The sequence below is a fragment of the Protopterus annectens genome, chromosome 6.part0 (assembly GCF_019279795.1).
Source record: "Protopterus annectens isolate FY-2018-M chromosome 6.part0, PAN1.0, whole genome shotgun sequence".
Taxonomy (NCBI): domain Eukaryota; kingdom Metazoa; phylum Chordata; order Ceratodontiformes; family Protopteridae; genus Protopterus; species Protopterus annectens.
The window spans coordinates 775,938,588-775,964,506 of record NC_056737.1 but is presented as its reverse complement, the minus strand read 5'-3'; the positions used below and the strand labels follow the sequence as shown (position 1 = coordinate 775,964,506).

The 25,919-nt window shown below is 37.3% G+C and overlaps 1 long non-coding RNA gene across 1 annotated transcript in view; it reads right to left on the bottom strand.

Moving 5' to 3' along the window:
- The window catches only part of LOC122804531, a 124,073-nt gene extending 101,437 nt beyond the window's left edge, over positions 1-22,636 (bottom strand). The window contains exons 1-2 of the long non-coding RNA XR_006365227.1: positions 22,479-22,636; positions 22,084-22,124 (exon numbers count right to left, since the gene is read on the bottom strand). This is a non-coding gene — a long non-coding RNA (uncharacterized LOC122804531). The remainder of the gene's footprint in view (positions 1-22,083; positions 22,125-22,478) is intronic.
- Positions 22,637-25,919: the final 3,283 nt, after the last annotated feature.

Here is a 25,919-nt window from a genome sequence, read left to right as displayed (position 1 = left end):
ACACAAGCAGCTTTACAAATACATTTCCACACAAGCACCTGGACAAATCAGTTTAATATACAAATGACATATAATTCTTTACAAAACTCCAGCTAGCTATGCTGGCATATGTTACACATCCACTGCCTTACCTCTCCTGGCATAGCTGTCAGTACCTCACATCATCATAGTGTGGAAGGTGTTAAAACTCTGCACTGATGGAATACCTCAATGGTCTTGAACTATGCCTCCATAACAATGTATATAGCAGTGTTTTCCTTGGTAATGAGTGCTTTTAGGGAGTAGACCTTATATATATGTTCATACATATGTTCACAGACACACACATACACACACACACACACACACACACACACACACACACACACACACACACACACACACACACACACACACACACACACACTTTACAGTAGATTAACCATCCTTTGATGTTGATATGTAGATAATATCTGCTCCCCATGCAGACAGTGACAGATGGTCAAGAGTAAACCTCAGACCTTTGAAGCTGTAAGGAAAAGTCTTAACCAGTTAGTTGCCATGTTACACATTTAAAAAGAAATGCCCCATTCAACAACCATTCAGTTGATACATTCTCCCAGTTTAATCATCTTTTTCTTTTTGTTCTTAATTCTTATTGCTTCTATTATTAATAGGTTTATAAGTGTGTACTAGGCTAAGGATCAATATTAGATATATTTCAAAACTTTGAATGTTCTAATATCGAACCCTATTCAGCAAAAGCTGAAAATATCGAAGCAACAGAAAACCAAATTTTTTCCTAGGGAAAGAATTTAGTTGTCCGTTTCTGTTGCTTCGGTATTTTCAGCTCTGTGGTGGAAAGTTACAGGTCAGGTTCAGGTAAGTGTGCAATTGAGTGGGGGTTAGGTTAGTTAGGGTTGGAGTTAGGTATGTGTGCGATTGTCTTGGATGTGAGGGTTAGGGTGGGTTAGGTGAGTTAGGGTTAGGGTGTGGGTTAGGTATGTGCGCGATTGTGTGGACATGAGGGTTAGGGCGGGTTAGGTGAGTTAGGGTTAGGGCGTGGGTCAGGTAAGTGTGCGATTGTGTGGACGTGAGGGTTAGGGCGGGTTAGGTGAGTTAGGGTTAGGGCGCGGGTGAGCTGAGTGTGCAATAGTGATGGACCTTAGAGTTAGGATTTGGGTTAAGATAAGTGGATAGTTAGTGATGTGTGTATAGTATAGTGTAGGGTTAGGTGCAAGATTTTAGGTGTATGTATGTGGATTGCTGTTTGTTTGGTGTGCTTGTGTTGTGTGTATGTGTTTTGGAACAGCAAATTTTTTCCCTAGGAAAAAATTAGCTGTTCTGTATGTTCAATGTTTTCAGCTTTCGCTGAATAGGGTTCGATATTAGAACTTTCAAAGTTTTGAAACTTCGATGTTCTAATATAGACCCTTAGGCTAATAACCACAAGGGCCTTTTTAAGCCTAGCCTTGCATCCAAGTTCTGGTACCCTTGATAAGTGTAAACAGGGATTTGGGAGACAAACCATTTACAGGCTGCCCGTGTCCATTACAGGCACAGGTAGCAAACCAGGGATGAATTTTATGTTCCCCATCCAGTTGTCTAAGTTCCACTTGAATTGGGTTAGGGAGGAACTCTGATTCACATGGATGGGGAGCCTGCTCCAGAGAAGGGGTAATTTCTGGGATACATACATGTCTCTCCATTAGGTCCTATTTATATCGCAGGCAATGTTTAAGTCTTCTTCTGGTTCTGTTTGAATTGTAGATATGCAGGAGCTCCATCAGAGTGATGTCTGGCAAAGCCTTGTATGCCAGCCATAGATCTCCCCCTCAACAGCCTGTAAGAGACTGAGTACAAGGACAGAGCTTTGAGTTGGTCTACATATTACATGTTACTTACTCCTTGTTTTCTTTTAGTGAGGAACCTTTGTGGATGTTCCAGCTGTTGGGTCAACTCTTAGTGGTGTGTTGTCAATATGGTAGATACTAGGGGTGGATGACTTCCTGAAGGATACTATTATGCATTTCTTGGCATTTAGTTTTAGTCCATGGCTCTGGAACCATTTGTCTGTCTGTCTGCCAGCCCTTCCTGGAGAACATTTGTGTTGGTGGGCGATTCAATGACAGCTCCTAATTTGCAATTGTCTGCAAATTTAGTCAGCCAGAGGCCATTTGGCATTGGTCTTGACTTAAGAGAAGTAAATGCCAAAAAAGGAGTGGTCCCAGGACCAATCCCTGAGGGACTTACTTGTGACTGGCCTCTTTGTAGAGGTGGACTCCCCAGTTCTAACTTCCTGGGTCCTGTCAGTGAGCCAGCTGGGTATCCACTGGGTTATACAAGGGTTTGTTCCTAAACTCTGGGGTTTGGCTTTATTGGCCTGAATTTGTCTATAACAGACTTAAAAAAGTAAAAAAGTCATGGACATTCAGAACTGCTATATAGCTGAAACACCGCATGTCTTTAAGGGATCATTTGCATATATCCCATGTTACCTCTAATGCAAGAGGTTCTAAGGAATCACACAGTGAAAAGTGTAGCTTGGCTAGGTTTTTCTTTTGCTTTTTACTAACCTCTTAAGTTTGTCAACAATGTCTAAGTGGGAAATTGTGTCAAATGCTTGGGCCAGGTCAAGGTAGGCAGTGTGAACCAGTTTGCCCTCATCCATTGCTTTGGTAACCTTCTCAATGATGTCCTCCAGGTTGAACAGGCATGACCTGCCCTTGATGAAACCAAATTGGGCTGTGTCCAGTATCTGTAGGTTTCCTGTATCATTACTGATCATTTCCAGGATAGTTGCATTGTAATTATCATTGTTCTCTTGTTATTGTTATTCAGTTATGCATTGCTTTGGCTTAACTTTGTTATTACAACACTTTTTAGCTATCCTTTTTTGTCCATTTTATGTTATTCATTTTTTAACTTTTTTATTATTTTTTTGTTTTGTTTTTTTTTCTTTCAGCTGAGTTTAGAGTGGATCCTATTAAGATTAGTGAAGATTGTATCTATGTTCAGGCTTGTCATAGAGACACCCAACAGCAGGTATCTCATTTCCTACTGTCCATGGTGCAATAAATAAATATGAACTCCCCTTCATCATTTCAGTGAGGAAGATACTGCAGGAGGTCAGCATTAGGATACTTACTAATATGCAGTAACACGCCTTCTTCCTGTTAGATAAACAATCCTTTCTAGAAGCAAACTTTATAGGCATTGACTGCTGTAACAGTTTCACAAGTGCTATATTTAATCTACTACTCATATATGTGGAAAACATGCACCTTCTCATGGCATTCTATCAGTGGATTTATTACTGACTTTACTGGCATTCACATGTATGACTCAAAAACCTTTGGCTGACATCTAGCTAGGATTATGAGGGGATGCTAAGAGAACATGTCTAAATGTGCCATAGCATTAGACTGTTTAGTACAACAGGGGAAAACACACAAAAATTGTGACAAAAGAGAAATACAACTTTTACTGTTTCTTTTATAGCAGTACTAGAATGAATATGTATTTATATGAGCTCTTACATTAGTATGCTATACCTTCATAAAGAGAATACCAGTATATGAACCGAACCAGCCTTTTATATGCAAGACCAAGTCAGAAGCATCACTAAAATGTAATTACTTTCAAGATGTTGATAGTCATTGTCCTTAGATGCTGTCAAAGATAGAAAAGTGAGGTATCTGGATAAGAGCAGAGTGAAAAAAAACAAGAGCGGTAAGCCACAGATATAAAAACAATAAGAGTAATAATAGCAACAGTGAGAGGAAGATATTACATTTCCTGCCTCCACACTCGCTATAAATAAGAGCTGCAGAGCTTTTGGATAGTGTGCTTACTGACAAGCCTATATTAAATCATGTGAAAGTATAGAGCTTCATTTAAGACAGATGAAATAAAGAAAATGTCTAAGCAAAGAAGAGACTACAGACTGATTTGACAATAGATGCTTTTTAAATAATGGGCATTTGTGCTAATAAAATATAATAATTAACAAGATAAATGCCAACCAAATGTTGACTTAGGACGACCACACAGAGTGAGGAGGGCTAACTAAGACAACAACACTGCTTTTGTTATACAACACTACATCGAGATGATACCGCTGCATTTAAAACAAGCAATCTGCAGTATCCAGCAAGTTCTTGTGCATTGTGATATTTATAAAGATACTGCTCCGGTGTTTAAATATTAAAAGCAAAATGATCATTTTATCCTTCTCAAAGTTTCTTGAGTGGTTGTCTCAGATGCTTAGTGTCAGCAAAAAGGCTGAATAAAATTTTATCAAGACAAAGAGTGAGGAAAGGAACAAACAGATGTCAGCTGATGAATTTACTATAAAATGAAATGAGACAGCATTATTTTACTTTCTGCCTGTTTCCTACCACAGATGCAGCCCCCCCAAAAAACATCCTTTCCATCCTTACTGTTCCCTAAAGCAAATAAGATATCCTAAAGCATATTGGGCAGCAGGGGGTCATAGGTGAATGAATGGTAATTATGATGAATGAGCCAAATTTTACCCCCATCACATCAACTTTGTTTCTAAAGTAAGCAGATGCAGCAATTATTTCAAAGGCTTCACTACAGAAAAATTCAACCAGTGATATTACCAACAGCAAACATTACCTTTTCACTTCCTGAATACATTTAAAGAAAACCAGGAGGTAAACAGCAAAGAGTATCAGAGAAGCAAGGAGAAAAAAAAAACATTTTAAAAAATTCTACATAATGTGCAACTCCACATGAATATTCAATAAAAGGAAGACCAGATCAGCAACACATTCTTAAAAGTTGAATATAAATCCGTTAAAGGACGAGTCAGTACCTATTGTTAAAAGGTAAACATAAATCACTAAAACGGTGAGTGAGTGAGTGAGTGAATGATCCAGATTAAAAATGTATTTTCCTGTTGCTTGGACAAATAGTTTTTCACACAGTGGACAAGCCCCATACAGTGGAAGGTTTATTTTTTCAGAGACTGAAGCCATTTTCAAAGCTTTATTTATATCAGAAAGCTCAGTTTTACTAAAATAATCAGGCAAGCAGTTATGAAAATAAGAATTTGCTGTAGCTATAAAAATAAATGGGAATTTGAGATGTAATTTTCTTTTTCTTCTCTTTCCCTTTATTTTCCATTAACTAAAAGTCTTTTAAGTTTAAAATTATAATCCAAGCAATATGCATGCTTCTAAATTCATCAGCAATCCTATCTGGCATTGATTCAAATATAAAAAGAGACAGAAAAACTGGGTATGAAGGAAAATAGCAATGATGTTCATAGCTCTATTTTAAGCCTAACCAGTTTCCCTTTCAAAGGTGAGAATCAAACCCTTTATCTTGTAACTGCAAGTTAACACCTTATCCATTATGTTAAACCGCATGAGAGTGCAACATTGGCTGCAGTCAGACTACACATAGTTAAAAGCATCTACATATCCTTTCTAGAACACACACACATACATATGTAATATAATATACATAGTACCTCTTGCACAGCAGAGATTAAATGGTAAGCCGGATCGACCATTTCATGTCTGCTGTGCTGCAACAGGTACTGCGTGTATGCAGTCGTAGATATCCTGATCATGGAAGTGATTGTTTGCCAGGCTGTGACAGACTTATGCAATGCAGAGTGACCCAACATCGTGGACACTGCCTGTCATGGTGGCAATTTGCACATGCTAATCAGCATATTTGTATTATTATTATTATTATTATTATTATTATTATTATTAACATTTGTTGACCGGGAAAGTCCACTGGGTCAGAAACCCATTTTCAGTGGAGGCCCGGGGAGACCAGCTCCACAAGCATTACAAAGCTGACAATGTTTAACATAAATTTAACAAGTATTACAGATATAACAGGCGAAACATAGTACAATTAACATTTCATAGAGTTTACATTAATATGCATTAGGAATCATTAAATAGGGATATAATGTTAGATCTATAGAAAAAGCATGGACTACGAAACAGTACTAACTTTGGTGAGAGTAAAGTATAATGCATAGTAGGTATGCAGTAGTTACTGTAAGACTGGATATTACAAGTTCTACCATCCTAGTATTTGGTGAATGTGCTGTTTAAGGTGGTTTGCTTCTGTGGCAGGTGCAGGATGGATTATTTAGATAATGTGATTTTAGAGCTAACTTAAAAGTTTTTGGGTGGTCAGTTTGGGTTATTTCAGATGGAAGGTTGTTCCATAGTTTGGCGATGGTATGGGAGTACAGACATTGTCCAGCTCTTTTGTTGGGTTTTGTTACAGTAAGCATGAATTTACAGGAAGATCTTAGTGTTCTTGTAGGAGTGTATGTTTGTCGATTGAGTTGAAAGCTGGGCAGTCATTAGGTTTGCAGATTAGTTTGTGGGCTAAGGTTAGTTGGATGTATTAGAGATGGTGGGAAAACTCTGGCCATTTCAGTTCAGTGATAACATGGTAATGATGAGAAAGGTGTGGTTTTTCAGAGGTAAATTTGGCTATTTTATAGTAGCAAGATTGTAGTTTGTTACCAAGGGTTGGGTGAAGGTTAGTAAAAGTGGCACTACCATATAGAAGGGAGGGATGAGTAAGGCATTGGCAAGTTTTGATTTGGTGTATTTATCCAGGTAAAGCTTGTGACAATATAGTTTGCCTTATCTGAAGTGTGCTTTCTTTATTGCATTCAGGATGTATGGTTCATAAGTGAGTTTGTTGTCTATTGTTATACCTAGCAGTTTGGTTCTTTTCACTAATTCTATTTCTGTGCCATCTTTAGCAAGGATTTTGAAGTCAATTTCAGGTGATTTTGTACAGAAAAGTAAAAGTTTTGTTTTTTTTTTTGGGGGGGGGGGGTAACATAAGTTGTGCATTAATAAGCCATGATTCAATAGAAATAAATGCCTGTTATGTAACTGTGAGGTGATCTGAGAAGTTGTTGGAGGTGGATATCAGTGTAGATTCATTGGCATATTGGATGAGATTTTGGATGAGGGGGGCTTTGTGCAGGTCATTGATGAAGATATTAAACAGTAGTGAATCTAAAATGGATCCTTGTAGTACTCCTATATTGTTAGATTGATAACTGGATTGTACATTAAGCCACCTTACTGATTGTTCTCTATTTTGTAGGTAAGAGGTAAACCAGTTGAGGGATTTTGGGGAGCAACCTAGTTCTGATAGTTGAGTTAGTGTCTTAGTATGTGACACTGTCTCAAGAGCCTTAGATAGGTCTAGTAAGATTACTGAGGTAGGATGACCTGTATCTGTGGCTTTGTTCACAGTGTCAGAGAAAGAGAGTCGGGCAGTGATAGTGCTATGCCCTGGACAGAACTCATGTTGGGTAGGGGATAGAAGAGCATTATCTGAGAGGTGTTTAAGTAGTTGTAATGAACACATTTTTCCAGGATTTTTGATAGTGGAGAGAGTATAGAGACAGAGTGGTAGTTAGAAATGTCATCACAACAATAAACCGGACATGCTGGAGGGAAAGATTCTTGTCCCAGAGACTTCCCATTCTCCGGAACAAAATTCTCATCTATGTCAACAAGAGCTCCTCATTAACACTCTTCAAGAAAAACCCTGATGAGTGATGGGTAATAGGAAATTCACCCCTGGGATCACTTCTGTGGCTCTACTCGACAGTGGGACAGGAATTTGATCTGCATGAGTAGCGAAAGCCAAGACACTGTTTGGCTAGGCTTACTTATGTCCTCGGGCCAATAGCCTAGTACCTACCTATGAACCTTTGACAGATGTAATGACTGCAACAGTGAATACACGCGAACATCTACATTTATGGTAAGTGTGCACAACTGTACTTTTTGATTGTTTGAAAATGTATTTTATTTATTTATTGATTTTTTTTTAGCTGACTGAGTATGTGGGCTGGCACATGACTCTTTTCAGCCACTGCCCAGGCCAAGTAGAAGATGTTGCAGTAAACACACATAGTAGAATACAATATGTGTTATGCATTTGTTTAACATTGTACAATCCCACAAAAGTCAAAGCAAGAGAGAGTGCTATAGATACTGTAAAAACAATGGTATATACATGCAATAGTAACATATGCAAATTTTAATGACTGTTTACAAGTAAATGGTCAAGAGCATAGCGTAAAAAATAGAGTTAAGAAATTAAGGACCAGGAATGTAAAACAAGTGAGGTATACATGACGCACCTATTATAAAGGAGGTTGTTATGCAAAAAGGATAAAAGAAAGATATTTTTAACTGACACATCTAAAGGAAGAACATTTATAATGGGATTTTAGCATTTACTTAAAAAGAATGAGATTGTCTAAAGAGTGATGTGTTTGACTGTTCTATGATTCCAGGGCAAACTTATTTGTTTATTTAATCTTTGTTGCCTGGGTTAGTCGTTCTTCTCAAGAGAGTCCTGAAGTAGTATTCATATTGATGAGGGGAAATTTGACCAGGCTACTGGGGAACTTCCCCTACTAGTTTGTGGAGATCATGTGAGTTTTCCAATTCCTACTGCAGTCGATTGCAGTATGGAGGAGTGTGAGAGTTGGAGAGTAAAACAGAAAGAGAAACAAATGGAGTCTTTGTAGACATGGAGTCTGTTTTAGCAATAGTTATTTGAGGAAAGTGAGAGAGCTGGAATATCAGATACACACGTAGGAGATCGAGTTACTTACCCTCTAGTCAGGGGGGTTGCAGGATGGAGTACTCCATGGTATAATGGAAAGGAGAGAAAAGTGAAAGGCTGGTAGTTAAGTAAAATATTTTATGCAGTTGTGGAAATGAGAGTTCAAAAAAACAGTATAAAAAAAAAAAAAAAAAGTAAACAGATGAGGACGTTTACTGTAAGAATACAGTCCAAAACTGATAAGGCAATGAATAGATATGCCATATGGGACAACGTGGTCATGCCCTTGGATATAAAGGCAGCAGATGTGAGACTATTTATTTTATTGAGTAAAGACACCCTTTATGACATTATTTTTGAGACTGCAGTAGGAATGGAAAAGTTTTTGAAAGGTTATGAAGATAAAGAAGATGTATTTCCATGGAATAATTTCGCATTTTTTGCTCATAACAGAGACTTGAAAAAAAAAATTAGGCAATTCAGGATCAATGATGAAAAAGGAATATTGATTGACTTGAAGTGTCAAAATGTTTGATACTGTGAAAGTTAATTATAATAGAGGGATATGGGCTGGGGGATGGCAATGTATTATTTTCTTCAAACTTTAGAATGATAAAACTATTAATATTTCAAGTGCTATTAACACTGATGGTATGGGGAAGTCCTGAGATATTGGGGCCAACCCAAAATATGTTTTTTTGTGGGCAGAAAAACATTGGTTGGACAATGTGAAAAGACAAAATGCTTACAATGTGGGGAGACATGACATGGCAAAAATTAAAATGCAGAATCTTATAAATGTAAAAAAAGTAATTTTTATATGGACTGTGAAGAAAATGAATGAAATTTAAGAGATGCAGACAGAATAGAAAAAGAAACCCAATAGAATCAAAGTGAAATCATTTCTGATAAAGAGCAGGGTCAAGACACTAATGAAAAAGTGTCAGATGACAAACATGAAAAGAAGGAAAATTAGAAGATGTTAAAATGCAGAGAAAATAATTATTTCATTTGGTAAGGATAGAGCTGAGGGGGGATCATAGAACTGAGGGTAGTGAGGAGGAGGATAATGGATGGCAACAAATTAAGGGCAAAAATGTAGCTGGAAAAAGGGTAAGAGATGGAAAAAGAATGATTAAAGAAAAAACACTAAACGAAATGAAAAAAAGGAATGGATAATATAGGAGTAGCTTCCCTTAATGGCAATAGTTTAGTTAATGATGTAAGAAGGAAAGAACTGTAGTATATCAGTGGTGTAGCAGAACTCCCCATCTATGGAATAGACTCCCTCTTCACATCAAGCAGAGTACCTCTTTACCCTTTTTAAGTGCAACCTGGATAACTGGATGGGAAACAGAAAATATACCCCTGGGATTCCACCCGTGTCCCTGCTGGACAGGGGCATCGGGTGATGGTTTGTCTAAACATGGGCTAAACTCTTGGCTAGGCTTATAAGGGCCTCAGGGCCAATAGCCTAGTAACTTCCTATGATCCTATATAATATAATATAATATAATATAATATAATATAATATAATATAATATAATATAATATAATATAATATAATATAATATATTTTATTTTATTTTTATTTATTTTACATTTGTTTACCGGGATAGTCCGACTGGATACATGTCCATTTTCAGTGGAGGCCTGGGGAGAAAAGCTCCGCATAAACAAACTTACATAGATTACACAGAAATTAGCAAACAATTATAAAAACAAAGTGATTATATACAATGGCTTAGTAGTGTTCCCTAGTAGGGACTCACAATTCTCATGGACAGACACAATTAAAAGTAAGAGACATCAGATTAGAAGCAGAGCTTGTTGACGTAGTTACAAGTTATGATAATTACATAATATGCTTTTAGTTTATAACTTAATCAGGGTTGGTACATGGGCATAGCCAATTCACTTTGAGATACTCTTTGAGTTTTTTTTATAATAATATATTATAATATAATATATATGCAGCCACGGAGGTGCAGCAGTTAGCGTTGTCTCCTCACAGCAAGAGGTTCTCTGGTTCGATCCTTGGCTGGGGTGCCTTCTGTGTGGAGTCTGCATGTCCTCCCTGTGGTCCCGTGGGCTTCCTCCTGGTGCTCCGGTTTCCTCCCACATCTCAAAGACATGCTGTAGGTGGATCGGACACTCCAAATAGGCTCTAGGTGTGAGTGTGTGAGTGTGTGTGTGTGTGCCTTCTGTGGGAGATTGGGCACCGGGCTGGCAACTTGACACTGCAAAACTCTACTGCAAATCATGAGCTGACAGGTAATCCACTGTGGTGACCTCTAACCGGGAAAAGCCAGAAGAAGAAGAATGTAATAAATATATGGAAACATAACTTTCCATCAAAAAAAAAATTAGTTGCTGTTACAATGATCGACAACTAATTGTTGAAAACTGTGACACTGATCCACAAAGGGTGGGGGGATGCATTTTTTTTGCAGTGGGGCAAGCTCCACTGCCCTATTACATCCCCTGCTAATTATATATACTAACACCAAGATTGCACTTCAGTGTGGAAAAGGGCATATTCCCTGATCCCAACTATAATGTGATCTTGTACTGACAAAGCCAGTCTATTTCTATTTGATCAGCTAAAACAGGTTTATCAAATATCGACAGGTTTCTGTTTTGATCTAAAATAGTGCTCCATATACGGAATATCGAAATTCTAAAACAATTCCAAAAAATATATATATATTTAAACGTTTCTGTAGGGGACAAGCCCCCTTGCAGCCCCCACACTTTCACTACTTAAATATACCAACTCAGAGATTGCACTACAGCAAGAGTAAGAAAAATCTCCCGTTCTGCGCTGTATGCAGGTCTCCATTCAGAATTTCGAATTTCTGAATTCTGAAACATCGATCACATCATCTCGACCATATGAATTTCAAGATTTCAAGATTTCAAGATTCTGACGGGAATATATATATATATATATATATATATATATATATATATATATATGGTTTGCTATCAATTTTGCGAATGTCATGCTGTTGGATGTCGTTCGGAAAAGGAATAGTGGTGTGGATAGTCAAACACACTTATGCAAAAGCAGTAGTGCATTTGCATAACTGTGTTCAACTATATGTACGAGATCGCGGTACAGCGGAGATTGGAAATTCATCCATATCCCCACTGTAGTGTAATCTCAGAGTTGAAATAAATTAGTAGCAGGGGTTGTGGGGGAGTGCAGGGGGGCTTGCCCCCCTGCAAAAACGTGATATGTCATATAGGAGTTGATTTATATCAGCTCCTATACAGCTATCATGTCACATTTTCAACGACAATATCGACTCAAATTTGTCGATCATTAGGGGCGACATTGTGTATGCTTGAAATGTGTCATTTTGGTTTAACTTTTCGTTGTTTCGAGCAGCAAATGTTTTGCCATTCGAACTAATGATAGTAACCCTATATCTAGATATATATATATATATATATATATATATATATATATATATTTATATATATATATATATATATATTTATATTTAGCGAGAGAGAGAGAGAGAGACAGAGATTTTATATATATATATATATATATATATATATATATATATATATATATATATATATATATATATATATATATATATATGGGTCTACTACCATGATCGAAATTTCATATGACTGAAATTCATTTGACTGAGAACAGAACATCAAAAGTTCAAAACACTTAAAACCTATTTGACTGAAACTCATAACACTGACACATTAAAGTAAAAGGTATATCCCCTTTTCCCCACTGTGGTGTGATCATGGAGTTAGTATATATAGTTCTGGGGGGTGTGGGTGGCATAGCCCACACATACATTTTACATTTTAAAACATACAGATGGATACTTATAACTGCAATGAATAACTCTTTGCAGAAGATGATATATACCTAAACTCTATACTGCGGTGGTGGTGCTGCGGAAGCGTTGTCGCCTCACAGTAAGTTGTTGTCCTGTTCGATTCTCAGCTAAAGCGTCTTCTGTGTGGGAGACATGCGTGAGTGGGTGTACCTTCATTGAAGGTTGTACATCAGGGCTGGCAACTCGGTACATAAAAATCTACTGCCAGTCATTAGCTGTGGCGACCCCTAACTGGGAAAAGCCGAAAGATACAACAACATGTGGGTGGCAATGCCCCCCACACCATACCTCCCAATGTGGAGGGCTGTGCCTCCCACACCCCCCTAACTATATATACTAACTCCAGGATCACACTACAGTGGGAAAAAGGGCATATACCTTTTACTTTAATGTGGCAGTGCTATGAGTTTCAGTCAAATGGGTTTTCAGTGTTTTGAACGTTTGATGTTGTGGTCTCAGTCAAATGAATTTCAGTCATATGAAATTTCAATCATGTGTAGTAGACCTATATATATATATATATATATATATATATATATATATATATATATATATATATATATATATATATATATATAGATATAAATATATATAGATATATAGATATAAAAATAGATATGATCTACATCTGTTTTATTGATGTATTTTGGTCAACTTAACAGGTGCGCAAGATTGACAGTTCCTGGGGTAGGGGAATATGCCCTTACCTCAAGGAATGTACACTCTTGGAGTTAGTATATATAATTAATATGGTGGTGCATGGGGGCTTGCCCCCTGCAAAAAAAAAAGCGTTTAATTTTGTATGTTCTTAGGTTAATCCCAGGGAATGTGCAGTCAGCTGTCGACATTTTGTTATCAATATTAATGGAGCAACATTTTGGTCATCATTATTACAGCTATTCGATTTAATGGACAACATATGTGAAAATTAATTTTAACCTATTACAGCTGTTACAGAAAGGGTATCCACCTGAAAGTGGAGAATGAAGAAGGTTGACTACTGGAAGAAATGTGGGGTAAAAGGTAATAAAAGTCATTTTATTAGTGTGTCCAGCATAAAAACTACATGCAATTGAAGAGATTTGGGCAACACAAATTTGACATGAGTCTACTCTGCAATCTTGTTGTAGAAATGATAGCTACTTAAAATGCTAGAAAGTACTGAATTATATTTAATTTTAAGACAATATAAAAAAATTAGAAACTGTACATGGAAAGAGTAAACATATATATAAAGAAATTTCAGTTGAAAGGCCTATTTAAAAAAGTATTTTGATAGGCAAAGCTTAAATGCATTTACTATAACCGCACTAAATATAGATACCTATTTAAAACTGCATAGCTACAAAATAAAGGAAAATAAGGAAGCAGCCTTTTGCACCTCAAGAGTTCTGTGTATTAATTATGTGGCAACTAAGTCACAACGCTGGTGAGGGTTTTGCTTCCCCCCCACAAAAATGAAATTGCCACAAGTTACCTGTTCAGTTTTCTGGGCTCAGCAAAATGTACTAAGATTTGAACATCAGTGGCAAACTAGATATAAAACAAACAGCAAGCACATATAGTGAATGATAGCTTAGCAGATGGCCTAGTAAAGAATAGAGCAGATGAGTATGTAGTGTTTATTCTTTATATATTATAAATAGCATTCCAAAAAAAAAGACTGTTTTCATTATTTAACATGGTCACTGGACACCAGGTGATGTCCTGATGTATAGAATGCAACAATTAAACTTGGATGCCCCCTCCCAAAAACAAAACAAAAAAAAATGCGTGAGGGTTCGGGACTTTGTTTGGAAGTGAGACACATAGAAAAGGCGAAAAAGCAGGCAAATTAATTTACAGATGTACCACACCAATTGTCCAAAATGTGAAATGTTGTTTTTTTTGTTTCTGTTAAGGGATAGTAGCAGATTAGGGTCCTGCCCATTTCAAGATGGCCACAAACTCATTGATAGATCTGAGAAACTAATCTCTCCAGTATCAATAATGTGACTTTCTGGGCTGCATACTGTCAGTAGACAAAATGGAGCTGAATGAATGATACAACAAGCTAATAGATTTTAACAACTTATAACTCTGAGTTCAAAAACATCATGCAGTGTTCTTTTCATAAGACTAGGCTTATGACTGTATTCATGTCTTTCCAGGTAGATAATTTGAATTTATTACTGCTTCATGTCACAGGGTCACCACCAACACTATAAAATGTGTGCAGCTCACTGAGTCTCTTCTGCCAGCATAAGCTGGCATTAGCTGACAGCATTGTACAATACCCGCATAACAATATGTCCTTTAACTCACACTACAGCAGTTTTGCAGAGTTACATGAACATTTAGAGATAAAAATGTGGAAAATACACTTGCCACAAGTTCTACTAGCTAACCTAAACTCTGAAGGAAGTGGCCAAGGAAGTTGTGAGTGAAGATTTGATGGTGACTCTCCATCCTTATTCTTTATTTACCCTTTATTGAATGGGGTAGTAACATTAGGTCAGTGGGTTCTTTTCAGGGAAGACCTGATATGGTATTCATATTAACTACAAAGACATTTTGCCGTAACACTGAGGAGCTTTCTCTACTCTTTTCAATAAGTGCCTTGGGATATTTTAATCCAACTGAGCTACCATCAAGTCAGGTAGATGGGACCATGGTTTAGTGTCTCATGCAAAGGACAGCACACTCAAGAGCGTCAGGAATAGGAAATGAATCCAGGTGATAATAGAACTTGCAGCCCTTTTGATCTTCCATCATAAAAATTGAGTGTGTTGCCTGTTAAATCACTGATATTCCAACCTGCTGTATATCTAATACCTAGTGAATGTTAGGTGGTGAAGTAGTTGCATATAGGACTGAGGACAAGAATTCCACTGTGCTGAACAGCTCATAGCTCAGTAGTTGGATTTCGCTGAATGTAGAAACACACACAATAATGCACTATCTAATGCAAGCCCTTTCTGAGCAGGAGCCCACCTGGATGACAGCCATGGTTTGATGGCTTCAGTGGCTCTTGCCTTCCTCTCCTGGTGTCCTTGCATATGTTGAAGTAGGTAGAACAGATTGTCAAGAGGAGAATGGAGGTTTAGTGGTCAGAAATGTGGGAAAAATCTGGAAAAATGTTGTTAAAGCACTGAGAACGAATACAATTATCACAGAATGGAGGTTGAGTGGTTAGAAATGTGGGAAAATCTGGAAAAAAATGTTGTAAAGCACTGAAAACTAATACAATTATCACAGAACTCAGAAGAATAAAGACTGAAAGTCATAAGAACACTTAAACCTCTTTTCAATAAATTGTAGGAAAAGGAATCACGTGTAAAGATGGAAGAATTATAAATGTGATTTCATATTATTCAAACAGAAACAAAATGAGGATAAAAAACTATGGAGATGTTAGTCTGATCTCAGTGAAAGAGAATTAATTGACTCAATACTGACAAAAACACCTGCTGAGAACCTTGAAGCCAGTGGGCCTGGGAAACCCATGATAGCATCACTTCTTTTTATACAAAAAAATGTGCATTTTTGGCAATACCCACCTAGGGTAGATGAAAGCATAGAGACATATGTATATGAGGTATAGCTATATACCAGAGCAGCACGTTATGCTGAAACAAGAAGAAAGAAAAAAGCACACAATAAAAGCAGTTCAAAGTGGACATTTAATGACAAGAAAAATATAAAAAAGTATATAGAAGAAAAACACAGACGAATAAAGTCCTTACTGTCCCCAAGAAGACCCTGTTTGATTAGTAGAATGGGCACTGGGGGGGCACTGCAGGCAATGGCAGTGAGTGAGTAATGTTTATCCTCCCATCATGGAGGGAATTAGGCACTCAAGGCTTGCTGCATTAGCATTAGCAGTGTTAAGAGCCTGCGGAGCTCCAAGCTATAAAAGAAGTGTGCCACTTTGTCAGGAGGTTCAGCATGGGTGGAAGTGAATATGCACCTTTGCAGAGTAGCAGGTGCAGATCTTGGAAGGCTCCCATGGGGTATGGGGGGGGGCAAGTCCCACTTCTTAGCAGCAGTATAATGCGGCACAAGTTTATTCAGTCTCCTCACATGTTCCAGACATGGGTCAGTTAAGCCCAGTGGGAGCTACAGTGGGTCTGGTAGGCTCAGTGAATGAGTAGAGGATTTGGTAGTAGCTAATGGTCAACTGCAGTGGTGAGAAAAAAGCCAAGGGAAATACATGGTTACAATGGTGACACAGCAATTCACAGAACCAAATTAGTTCTGAGACCGAGTGAAATTCTTTGAAATAAGAGGAGGAGACAGAAACTGGAAGGATATTCCAGATTAAGGCAAGTGTGTGTGTGTGTGTGTGTGTGTGTGTGTGTGTGTGTGTGTGTGTGTGTGTGTGTGTGTGTGTGTGTGTGTGTGTGTGTGTGTGTGTGTGCATGTCTGTCTGTATGTCTTACTTTCTATATTGAATTTCCCACATGTCCTTGAATCCTAGCTAATACTTTTCTGTAACCTAAAAAAATCAAAAATTATATTTCTGAACATCAGAGGTCGAGCAGTAGTGTAAAGCGGGACTGCATTACTCATTAGTGAGCCATATATTTATTTTCATGTTGCTAGACATTTTTAGTGCAGAAATATAACTCAGTTCAAAAAAAGTTCTCTGAAGAAAAGTCTCCATTGAGTTGTTTTACTTATATAACTTACAAGAAGCTGTTAGAGTATTTTATTCTTTAGATGGAAAGATGGTCCAAGAGAAGCCACCAGAAACTGTCACACTGCAAGTTAATCCAATAGAAAACTGAAAGCTGCAGTTCCAAAAATGTAATTTGTTCTTCATTTTGAAAGGAATATCCTTGAATCCTAAAAATATACATTGCGCCATGTGTTTGCGTGTCACGGTGGAAGAAATTGTGAAGTCCTTTATTAGCTGTAGCCTATAAGAACAGAAGAAATATTAAATAGCAATAATAAAGAAAAATGCAAGAAATAATGAGCCTAGAAAACATTTATTATTTGCCAAAGAAACAGGGCTCTGTGGAAGCAATACACATTTATGTTGATGAACTCAAAAATTTGAGCCAAAGAGTGTGATTATGGTGCTTTGCCTGATTGATGATAAGAATCAGAACTGTGTATGGCATTAATGATCAGACAAGGAGCAGGCTTTTACAAGTAGACCTAAGCTTATTAAGGTTGAGGATGCATGCAGTAAGTGTAAAATTCCAAACGCAATGCTAAGGACAAAAAATGATGTCTTTCTTTGTGAAATCTGAAACTGATATTATCTGTATTAGGCCAAAAGCTTCAAATGTTATTATTTTAGTAGAAAAGGATTCCAGCAATGCTCAAGTCTACAACATTATATTTTTATAGTACTCAAATCATGTTCAAACCATTTGGAAGAGGTTTTCAGTGGAATATGACACAAATATGGAGCCAAACAATCAATGGCTGAGGCTAAGGTCTCACTATGTGAATCAACCAAGCTATCAAGATTGCCAGATGAATCCAAATTACTAGAAATATAGCTAAAATCCCAAACTCATGTAGATTCATACAATTTAAATTAGGAAACAGAATTATCTGTGATCAGAAGGAAAGAATTTAGGGAGCCTTAATATCAAATATAACAGGACTAAGACACCATTTCAATTAACACTTAAAGAACTGAAGTACTTGAACAAATACAGATCTTGGGCGGTATTCCAAAAGCCTTGCTCTGAGTGTAAGTGACCACTTACACTGAGAACTGGCTGAGCTCAGGTCTTTTGAAATTTGGTCCTTGTTGTAAACTTGTTTATAGAATGGCCTTACTGAGAGCAAGTCTTTCAGAATCAGGCCAGACTTACACTAAGAGCAACCCTTTTGGAATCTGGCCCCAAGTATATAACCCTTAATATGGACAGTAGTAGTAACAGTCTGAATATACTCTAAACTGTTCACAAGTTAAAAAAATTGAAACATAATTATCCATCCAATTATCAACTCAGATAATAAAATCCCCTAAGATTAGGCACCTGTTGCATTTCATCAACAAATCAGTCAGAAAACTAGTGTCCTCATACTGGTAAATCTACATTGATCAATAACATTACAGTGATCAGGAAACACTAGCAAAACACTTTGCAGTTGAGCCATGACAAAGGATACATTATTATCCCAGGGATAAAAAATGCATATGGGGTTATTCCAGGTGATTCCTTGTCACTGGTGCTGTTAGCCTTGCCTTTAACTCGTTAAGCTGCTTACTTAACAGATTAGGCTATGGTTACAATTTGACTCCCAGGAAACATTCAAATTGTTTAAAGATATCTCATCAACTCTTTGTGGATGTATTAAACTTAATAGTTCATCAGATGAGGAGTTGAAAACACAACTAGAAATGTTTAAAAATTTCTCATATGATATAAGAATATCATCTGGCCTTGATAAAGGCGTAAAAATAACATTTAAAACAGGAAAGCAGCAGCACCAGGAAAATATCAGCCTCGGGCAGGAATGTGACATAAAGGAATGTGAACAAGAGGGACTGCATAAATATTCGGGAATAGATGAGGCTCGACAATAAAACATGAGCAAGTGGGAATAAAGCTCAGTAAGGAATATTTCAATCAGAAGTCTAAAACCAGTATTGAAAACTGCCCTGACTCTAGGAATAAAGTCCAAGCTATAAATCGATTTGGTCTTCCTGTTTTAACTTACAGTACTGGGGTGATTAACTGGCCCCAAAATGTATTGGATTGATTGGCCATGAAAACAAGAAAAATGATTCATGCTCATTAAATGACAAATAAAAATCCATGTGTATACCAAGATTATATTTTTCTTGAGCTAAAGGAGGTATGGACCACCTTGAAATTGATTACATGTATAGAGCTGCAGTTGTAGGACTACATACATATCTGCTGACATCATAAGATACAAACATAGTGAAAGCTTTAAAACATGAGGAGAAGTCTGAGATGACAAGCAGAAGCGCTTTAGTATCAAAGAGAAAATGAAATCAAACTAGAAGTGGACAAAAATTAGACAGCAACTAAATGTGCCAAAAACTCAAACGAAAGAATATAAGAAAAAAGCTCAGATGTGAATGAAAGAAAATTGGAAAAGCCATATATATATATATATATATATATATATTTGACTCTGTAATGGTTGCGGAGAGGTGAATTTTAACCAAAAGATGAAAAGCTAATAATGACAGCCCAGGACAGTGTACTACATACATGCTGATTTACAAAATCCATTGAAAAGGTGGGAGAAGCAGACAAATGCAGATTCTGTGAAAAAGAACCAGAAACAGTTGCATATCTTGTTGTTGGGTGTGATACACTTACGGGAGAGGGCCTGTATACTGAAAGTTGCAATAATGTGGCAAGACTGTTGCTTTGGGGATTTTGCAAGCATTGCAATATAAAAGTAGCAGAGAAGTATTGGAAATATGAGCCACAAAATATTGCAGAGAACAATGAAGTGTGCATCACATAGGATCACCCATTACCAGCAGTTCCAAAAATAGATGCAAGAAAACCAGATGTAGTAGTCCATGAAAAACAAAAAAAGTAGCATTAATAATTGAAACTGTTACACCCAGTGATTATGGTATCTTTCATACAGTGACACAATGTCATAAAATATGAGGATGAGAGCAATGTTGAAGAAAGAAATACGGACAGTTCTAGTAGTATTTGGAGCAACAGGTCTAATAAAAAAAAGAATTGACAGTTGTGCGTAGATATCCTATCAATACATATAACTCTGCATGAATCACAAAAGGAGGCAATTACATTGCAGGTGCTGAGAAGCACACTCTTGGCTAATATCAAAGACTGAAACATTACTAGCTTCATGACCTCTAGTCATACCCTAACTTAGGAAAGGGGTCCATTTGCCTCATGGTATTACAAATGCAAAATACTTGGAGAAATTAAACCAAGAAAACTTATAGATTCCAAGAATGATAAACTAACAGAAACATAACACATTCAAAAGTCCTGATCTCATTTCATCAGTACAGACCCCACAGACTTCAAACACTGACCTAAAATAGCTGCCCTGCCTTCTATATGACCAGTTCTAGACTAATGAATCAGAGAGGACCCAGCAACAGGCTTTATGTGAGAGCTGCAGTTATTATCAGTTCAAAACTCTGTAAGAAAAGCAAAACCCATCTAGTAAAATATCTAAATTGAATACATTTTTGTTGCAAATAAACTAAGCACTACTTAAACACCCTTATTAAAAGGCTTAAAACGTGGTTACCATCTTACAGAGCTAGAAATTCAAGGGTTAGTAGTCAAAAGTATCTTAGAAATGTAGGAAGGTTCACTTTCAAAATGAAGTTTCACGTTATGACATCTGTGGAGCACAGTGCAAGGACAGGATATATGCTGTCAAAGTTGTCTCACCTAACAGGTTGAGAGCACCCAAAACAACTTTATCATGGTAGCAGATTTGAAACTTGCAGCAAAGATAAGTCAAACAGCGAGTGTTTGACCAACAGCCTGGGCTCTTGAGAGGTCAGGCCAGGAGAATGGGTGTGGTGACCTGGGAGAATGGGGATGGTCTGGCCCAGAAAGTGGGAGTGAGTGGTTGATGTTAGCTTGTCCATCATGAGGGGTGGCGGAGGTGGCTCTAGCTTGCCTCTTGGGTGATATCTATGTGAAGCACTTGGTGTTACACACACACAGTATGAGTCTACTGACCACATACTGCCCAGTGATATGCTGCACACACAGGAGAAGACATGCGTAGTCATATACATACTTCCAAGGGCATCACTTGTAGAGCTGAAAGGATCTGAAACGGGTTCAGATTCCAGGAAAGGGATCATTCCACCAGACAGACTGACTGACTGATTGACCCTTACCCTAGCACCTGACTCTCACTTCTCAGTGGGAGATGGGCTGGTGTGCCCTTACAAGGGAATGATTAGACCAGAAGGAATTTACAATGGGAGTAGTCTGGCCCTGTTCTTATCCGTTTTGAACATGGTGGTAATTGTTCCAAGACCAGGAACAAATGAGTCATAGGTTTCTTGTTTAGTCCTGTGTGGAAGCTGGAATGATGCATCCCATGCTGAAAAGTGATGTATCATCCCTGTAATGTGGCACCTGCTCCTCAACAAAGGGTGAAATAGATCAATTGAATAGAGACAGTAAAGTCATTAGGCCAGGTAAGTATAAAGGGAAAAAATAAGATTAGCAGTATCTGATGGAAAGGTAGACAAATGGGATCAACTCCCTTAACAGGCTAGAAAAGTAGTTAATCAAAGGACAATCCTTTTTAAGAACATGAAGTGAAGTAGCTTGCAAGGAAAATTTTAAAGGTAAAAATGTTAAAGGTAAAGTACCATATACAAATTCTATATTTGGAAGACAAGTCAAGAAACCAACCAGCATGAAGGATGATTGCTGCAGTAGTAAGCAGCATTTATTACAATGTCTGATTAATGTCAATAAAGATTCGGTTTCATCCAAAAGACTTTGGCATGCTTAGGATAAAGTTATAGATGATTTAAAAGTAATCAATGTACAGCAATGTATGATACATCATAGACTACTTATAAACAAGGCTATACCAGTTTTTTGTTTATAGTAATTTCTATTAAATGTAAAGAAATTGTAGCTAAGCACCACATCTAAACGTTTACCTGTTCTTTCATGTTGTGCTGATGTGCCATTGTTGTTTCTCCTGTAAGAATCAGTCACTGTTTCAATACAATAATTATGTGGAATTACAGTATACAATGATTCAACATCTATTATTAATAAAATATTGTGAGCATCAACTGTAACATTTTTTACTTTCCTTAAAAAAATCATTAGACTCTCTTATGTGTGAAATGTTCTTCTCAGCCAGAGGTTGTAACAAGAAATCCAGGTAAATGGCAGCATCACTGTTGTGCAATCTTAGAGCTAGTACATTTAAAGTTGCATGGTGGGGGGAGAACACCCCCATGTGGGGAGCATGCATGGGCACACCATCATTAGTATGTTTGCTTTATCAATATGTTGATAAGTTCCAAGATTAGTACTGATTGCTCACCTCAGTAGATTGAATCTCAGTGTAATCCATGTTGGTGATGATTCATTTCAGGTTCATCATGTTAGTTTTCACTGTGCCTTGATGTTTTTGTAGGTGCTAGGGTTTTCTCACATTTCACAGAAGACATATGAAGGTTGATTGCTGTAACATCTGTAGACACCTGTCAGGAGACTCAGTAAAGACACAAACAACTTGAGTATATGGCTAACTGCCACTAAAATCTTTATTGTGACTGTATTCTAGAAGGAGGCATTCAAAATGATATCCATGTACTTTCTGTGATGTCCCTAATATTTAATGACATGTACCTCAATTTAACGGACTCTGCAAGTCCTCCCTGTGTTCATGTGGGTTTCCTCAGGGTGCTCTAGGTTCCCCCTGCAGCCCAAAAATATGCAGTAAGTGGGTTGGACACTCAGATAATTTACCTCTTAACTGCTTAATGATAACCCTATATAAAGCATCAAAAAGATTTATACATTTACTGGTGGGTCATGCTAAATAGCAAAACAATTAATAATAGCAATAATAATAATAATAATAACAGTAGTCCTAGTTTTTGTATGAAGTAGCTTTTACTATGTTTCAAAAGTGGCAATCATCTCATCTGTGGTATATTGTGAAGTAAAACTACAACGTTAAGTAAAAATATTATAAATTAAAAAAGTTACTGTAGCATAGTTCTGACATATATTATTGCCACTCATAAGGGCACAGAGTAGCTGTTAGATATGTGGATCTGTGATGAGATTATGTGCCCCAAACATCAGAATCAAGCTTGTAGCTTCCTCTCTCCTCCCCCAGCTTCACCTTATTGTCATAATACTGACTAATCCCTTTTGATACAGCTTGGGAATAATGGAACTGCATACAATAGGTTGTCAAATTCACAGGTGAACTTCCTTTCAGCAAATATCACTGCCCTGTGTGCACCAACACAGATTGGTTATCTGTAGTAGAAAAGCTCTATTATATTCACAATTCATTTGTACACAAGCTTCTTTGCAATCAGCACTTGTGAATTGTAAAGTTCCTCTTATCCTGTGACAGTACAGACCACAATTTAAAGTCCCACTCAGCACATAAACTCTTCACCCCTCACACTACCCTGAGGATGAAAATTATGACTTTCAGTAATACCATCTCTCCCAAATGCACCTTCTCAGCTCTCTGTTAGAAGCTTTATTCCTTCTAATACCACCTAAGAACTATTAAACCACGTAAGGCAGAATTCGGACCGGTCTCATTGTGGCCTTGCTTGAAGTAATTCTGACCATTTATGAATACAGATCCATCTTTTATCTGTGCACTGCACTGTTTTTTAACTTGTACACTTTCTGCTTGTTCTGTTTGTTTTCATGCAAGGGCCATTTGACTTGACCGCTGTCTAGTTCATGCAGGTCACAAAACTCTGTACACAAAACTTAGATCTGATTTATAATTTTTATTTGATTTATAATTAGTGGCAATGAATGTAGCTGTAGCACTGCATGCTACTATTTGTTTGTTTGTTGTAAGTAACCTACTGTGTAGTTTCCATTTAGGTTTCTATAGTGACCATCCAATAGTTGTACTCATTGTTGGAGGTTGTATCCTTGTGTGTCTAATGTAAATCATTTTTTTATGGTATTGCAACCTAGTTGCTAAAGTAAATGAAAGAATGAACAAATAAGGAAGTACATGTATAATCACAATGCTGTAGAGAGACTTTCTGAAATACAGGTGTGCCATTGATAAGGTTCTAACTGCCAGCTAGGTTTGGTACCCTTATGATATATGGCAAAACCTCTTATGTAGGGCAGACTGTTTGTCTGTAACCTGAGGCACTCCTTGATGGCACTAAAAGAGTGCTCTTGTACCTATGATTTTGTCATTGATATGTGGAATGGCATTGCCTAACAATAATGCTGTTATCCCCAGTCTGACCTAAAGTAAAAGGGGAGAGAATCCTTCAGCCAGCTGTCGTACGAAGTGACTACAGCTTGTACTGCTCTGGCATTATTTTGAAATATGGCAGTGCCACTGAAAAAGGGATGTGTTATTTGTTTATAAGAGTTGTGCTGTTGTCTACTCTTCACTTATACCATGTAGTTCGATGCCACAGTTGTGGCATACAACAATGTCATTAATAAAACAGGAAAGTATTTTGTGATGTGATACTCTGTGATAGTGGTATGTATTGTATCATCATTAGACTGGCCAACAGCAAACCACTGATTAGGGACAAAATATTTGTCTGATCACTCCCTGATATCTTATGTTGTTCTAGTGCCATTCTTTTCTGTGGCATTTGAAACTATGAAACGAGAGCATGTGCGTGACCATTGTAGTTATCTAATGATAGCATGCAGTACTCTGGTATCATTCTGTTCTATGATAACACCACTGATGAGGGACAGAGTATTTGTCTGATCACTCCCTGATATCTTATGTTGTTTTATACCATTCTCTTTGTGGCACTTGTAACTGAGACAAGACCATCTGCATAACCATTGTAGTTATCTAATGATAGCACACAGTACTCTGGAATCATTCTATTCTACGATAACACCACTGATGAGGGACAACGTATTTGTCTGATCACTCCCTGATATCTTATGTTGTTTTAGTGCCATTGTGTTCTGTGGCACTTGTAACTATGAGACGAGAGCATGTTCGTGACCATTGTAGTTATCTAATGATAGCACTCAGTACTCTGGTATCATTCTGTTCTATGATAACACCACTGATGTGGGACAGAGTATTTGAATTGCAGCATAAAGTGCTTAAAGAGCTCTCTTGAGATGTAATAATGTTTAAAAAAATAAATAAAATAACTGAATAAGTAAATGATGGAAAAACACAGCAGTGGCCTAAAGACATACTACTTTCCTAATGGTAGTACCTGTTCTAATGTATGGGCAGTGCCATTAGTGAAAAACTGATCATTAGCCTAAGAGCTATGATGTGGATGACAGGTAGCAATATGGCATCATTCAAGCCATAGTGAGGGGACAGGGCTTCTTTCTGACAGCTTTGCTACTTTAAAATGGTATATAGTAATTTGATGCCACATTCTAGACTAGGGTAGTCAAAGCCCCCATCTCACACATGTGATGTTTCCTGATGGTAATGCATACAGCTCTAGCACTTTTCTAATGCATAGCAGAGTGATTTATGAGAGGAAGGATCAGATGTACTGTGAGGATAGACTCTAACTCCCCAACAAACCAGAAGAGAATAAAACTTGTATCACAAATGGAAAGAATAAAAGAAATGACTAGGTGACTGACTGAATGATGACTCTGTGAAGATCATATGTATGACAGCTATTTTAATATTATAACGTACTGCACTGTTTTACTTCCATCTGTGCCATTAATGAAGTAGCAAGACATCTGTCTGTCACCTTGCTACTCAATAATGGTGCAAGAGATGCACAGCACACTCAAAGAAGTGACA